The sequence below is a fragment of the Cucumis sativus genome, unplaced genomic scaffold (assembly GCF_000004075.3).
Source record: "Cucumis sativus cultivar 9930 unplaced genomic scaffold, Cucumber_9930_V3 scaffold69, whole genome shotgun sequence".
NCBI classification, from domain to species: Eukaryota; Viridiplantae; Streptophyta; class Magnoliopsida; order Cucurbitales; family Cucurbitaceae; genus Cucumis; species Cucumis sativus.
Window position 1 is genome coordinate 97,276 of NW_022279561.1, and position 3,436 is coordinate 100,711.

Sequence of the window (3,436 nt, forward strand, 5' to 3'; positions counted from 1 at the left end):
ATTTGTGGATATGGATATCGTGTGAGCTATTATCGGTCGTGTATTTAGTATTCTACCATGGTTGGTTGGATGGATGTCGCTATTGTGGCAAGTACTAAATGTACTCGAGCTTGTTTTGCCACGTGATTTTTCTTGATCGTTTGCGAGCTATTATTATCTCGACCGTATATTTAGGCGCTCTGCTATGGCCGACCCTCATATGGTACTGGTTTGTTGGCAAATACTTGCGATTTATCGTAATATGTGATAGTGACGTTTCAATTATTAATTCATTATCGATTCCTTATTTAAACAGTTGTTAGAGTATGTTTACGAGCTTTAATTCTAAAAGAAATAGAGAAAAACAGTTTCAATGTATATACTTAAGTTTTATATATATTGCAGCATGGGGTGGTTAGAAGTAGCGATTGTAAATTATGGCATGTATTTGAGAGATCTCTTAGTGGACTGTAATTCCTCTGTAACTAAATTCCTTGTTTGGATATAAACTCTTATTGAGACTCTAGACTAGCTTGGATGAGTGTGTATGAGACGCACTCAATGCGGTTATGAGTCTGAAGATTATAATTAAGTATAGAATTCTCTTTTAAACTCTTTTATCACTTTCTCTACCTTCAATGTCAAACCACTCACTTTCTCTCTCATTCCTCTCTATTTTTCCCATTCACCATCAGTATATACCCACAAACAAGCTCTAATTTACAGTGTTAAAATAATTTAATTTTGATTAATGAATTCATTTTAAAACAAAAAATGAAAATCAAATCTAAAATATAAACAAACCTCTGCTCCTTCATTGTCCGCCATTAACTCATCTTCTTCTAAATTCCTCTTAGCATTTGATCCTAATATATTATTGAAGAGATGTCTTGTTTGATGATACATTTTTTTGCAAAACCCCCATTGAATAAACTAATGAATTCTTAACCCTACCTGTTCAATTTTTTCTAAATTTCTCCCTTCATATATTCCTCACCAATTTCCTAATTTTCTCAACCCATCTCCTCCTCTCCATTTTCTCTTCTTTTTTTTTCCATCCAAACACAATTTTTCTCTTGACAATCTGAAATACCAATTCAAAATAAACTTATCTCATAATTGTAATTATAAAAAAAAGCAATAAAACATATCTATAACCACAAACTTCATCTCTTTTATAATATATCAAAAACTACCGAGGGAGATTGACCAAACACACATGTGACAAAACTGCTCGCAACTTGAATAATAATGTGATATATTCACAAAATTTCTTCTACACGGTAGGATTATATGATAAATGTAAAACGCATAAATAATTATGTGAATAAACACAAAAGGCGTAAATAAACTTTATTGATCTCGTTGTTGAAAATAATGACGAAAGAAGCACCCAACGACACATAAGGTAGAACCTTTGTATAAAGAAACAACAAATTATATTGAATGAAGAAAATGAAAGGGAATTTAGATTTTCCTTTCTAAAATGTTAATTAATCAAATCATTTATAGTTGATCCCACCATTTTCCAGCTGTCAACTTTAAATTCCTGGTCAATTATCAAGCGCCTAGTTTGGACTTGAGTTTTTCTGCAGTACAAACACATAAAAAATCAAAATCTCACACAAGAAAACAAAAAAAGATTAAAAGAAATAAAAGTTGGAAGAAATAAACAACTAAATTTAATTTTCGTTAAATTTTGACACATGAAATTTTTGCCTCGCAACTAAAACTGACCACACACAATAAAATTAACTATTGTCTTGATATAACAAAAAAAAAAAAAAAAAACCATTTCTCCAGAGATTGAAGACAATACCAACAACTTCATTTTTCATGCAATCTTTATCACATATAGGATCACACAAATCGTTAGCAACGCCTTTTGTCGTGCATGTTTTCTTGCACGTTTCTACACATGATTTGTATTGAGGCTCTAGATTGGATATTTCGTTAAACAAAGTATTAGATTTCCTCTCAATCTCAGCATCCCTTTCAGCGGTCATGTGTGCCTTAGAGAATTGCAGTGATCCCACCACAACAATGGACATAAAGAAAACAATCGTAATGGTTTTTGCCATTTTTTAGTTTTATCTTTTAGTAATTAAGCCTACTTTTTTCCCTTATGGCTTTATCGTATGAGAAAACGAGGGAAGACCATTTTATAGCAATTTTCGTTGTTAAATTTAGATCATTGAGCGAAAAGTAGGTTTTTATCTCTCTATAAATATTTGTAACAAGTGGTGAATATTTGTTTGTTCTCTAAAAACCAGTTTTTGTTCCTTAATTAACACGTGAATAGAGGAAGAAATGGTAACGATAGCAAATAAAATGTCGGTGTTGACTAAATATGGTGTCTCAATTTAAAGGAGATCAATCAAAATAATGAAAACATATGTAGCTTAGATCGAGTGTGTAAACTCAAAGGTAAGGTTGACATTAATTTTATGGTTTCACGAACAAATAATTGATGTGGATAAATTAGCTTTACCAAACAATAAAATTATACTAATTATTTCGAAGCAGTCTTAATTATGTTGTAAAAAAACAGAAAAGAAAGAAAGAAAGAAAAAAGGCGTGGTTTAATAGAGAGTGCAACGAGTCAATTATATAGAATTTAAACACCCATGACAAAAATAATCATAAACATACCTCAAACCCCCTATTTATTGAAGGCATTAATATGATTTAAATTTGACACAAAATAAAATACAAAAAAGTATCATTCCTCTTCTCAGCACTTCAAACACTCAACACACATACACACATATAGGCTGCAACATATAATTATTAACACAAAAACCCACAAACATTGTTTTATTTAAAAAGATAACTTTGGTTTTCAAGGAGCGACACCATGAAGCTTAGTTTATATCGGTCCCAATACAATGGACATCAATAATCGTGGCTTCTTTCGGTTTGAAGTCAATGAGTTTTAAGCAAATTTGGCAAATTAACTTGGATTTGAATTTTATAGCGATATCAAATTCTTTTAGAATATCATCCCCTAAAATCATGACTAACATAAATTCAATATTTTCAAATTATTTATAGTCATCAATATTTATTTTATGAGTTGAATTGAAAATTTGCGTTGAAATATCTCCAAATTTTGAATTTAGAATTATATCATCCCTAAAATCGTGCATTTAACATAATAACAACTTGAAATTAAGATTTTTATGGGACGTTGTTTTTTTAATTACATTAATATTTAATTTTATTTTCATTTGGCAGGATATTTCTGGGTTTGCCTACGACTTTCTTTTACGGTTGAGTTGCTTTTCTTTTACTGTTATCATTTAGCGTTATGTTCATGGCACTACAACGTGTGAAGACTACGTTCGATGGAAGATGGATTGGAATTTTCCAATATATTGACTACCACGTGGTTGATGTAAATGTTCCATGTTCATCTTCGTATTAAGAATTTATACAATGCATTCAAGGTAGACTT

General features: G+C 30.7%; 1 long non-coding RNA gene across 1 annotated transcript; it reads right to left on the reverse strand.

Annotated features, from left to right (window-relative positions):
• Nucleotides 1–1,314: 1,314 nt before the first annotated feature.
• On the reverse strand, nt 1,315–2,125 carry LOC116406158. Its single transcript, XR_004219178.1, has 2 exons — nt 1,799–2,125; nt 1,315–1,568 (listed from the first exon to the last, which is right to left on the reverse strand). It is a non-coding gene; the product is annotated as an uncharacterized LOC116406158 (long non-coding RNA).
• Between the last annotated feature and the right edge of the window lie 1,311 nt (nt 2,126–3,436).